The sequence below is a fragment of the Rhagoletis zephyria genome, unplaced genomic scaffold (assembly GCF_001687245.7).
Source record: "Rhagoletis zephyria isolate East Lansing unplaced genomic scaffold, Rhagoletis_zephyria_1.1 Rzeph_scaffold_00357, whole genome shotgun sequence".
Classification (NCBI taxonomy): domain Eukaryota; kingdom Metazoa; phylum Arthropoda; class Insecta; order Diptera; family Tephritidae; genus Rhagoletis; species Rhagoletis zephyria.
This window is the reverse complement of record NW_016157441.1, coordinates 214,422-215,220: the sequence shown is the minus strand read 5'-3', so window position 1 is coordinate 215,220 and position 799 is coordinate 214,422. Positions and strand designations below refer to the sequence as shown.

General features: G+C 40.7%; 1 protein-coding gene across 3 annotated transcripts in view; it reads left to right on the top strand.

Annotated features, from left to right (window-relative positions):
- The window catches only part of VGAT (vesicular GABA transporter), a 42,231-nt gene that overhangs the window by 21,051 nt on the left and 20,381 nt on the right, over window positions 1–799 (top strand). The gene's annotated exons all lie outside the window — the stretch shown is intronic.

The window sequence follows — 799 nt, the reverse complement described above, 5'->3', positions numbered from 1 at the left end:
ATTTTTTTTTTTCAAAATAAGCTTCTCGAGCTGAACGCTTTCTTCGTGGCAGTGGGGATAGAGATGGCGATGGTGACGGTGGTGGTAGTGGCGATGGAGTTGGCGATGGTGACGGTGGTAGCAATGGAGATTGAGATGGTGGCGGTGGCAGTAGTGACGAAGATGGCTGTGGCGTCTTTGATGATGTTGACGCCACTACACTTACCGACAGTACTGTAGCGGGTCTGGAGCCCACGTGGACGGTGTGGTTATTGGAAATTATTGGGATCCTCACAAAGATTTCATCCATTACCTCCATAAATGGCGCAAAACAAGGTCTAGCACCCGTACTGCGGTTGTTGTCGCTTGCCGCTTTGTACGCCTGAAGTAAAGTGCGCATCTTCGACCCCAAGCACAATGGTGTTAGCTCCGAATCCTAAAGCAAGAATAGTTCTTTAAGTTTTTCATTTTCAACTTTTATTTTTTTCTATTTTACGTACCGTAATGCCGATTGACAACATATCTTCTAACACATTTGCGTATGCCAACCTCTTTTTTTTAGGGTGCTGGACATTATTGCTGTTTTAGCCCTTTGGTGGCTAGATTTAGCTACCACATACTTTTTTTGGCCACATAAATTTAAATTTGCCCCTAGCCCTTTGTAGAATTTGTTCATACTTGGCCTGAAAAATTTGTAAATGCGTAATTTGATCTAATTTTTTTGCATTTATGTAAGAGATGTATTTTTAAACTAAGAAAGACTATTATATATACATATATGTATTGTATGTTCCTTACGTTTTTATACATACGTACTGTA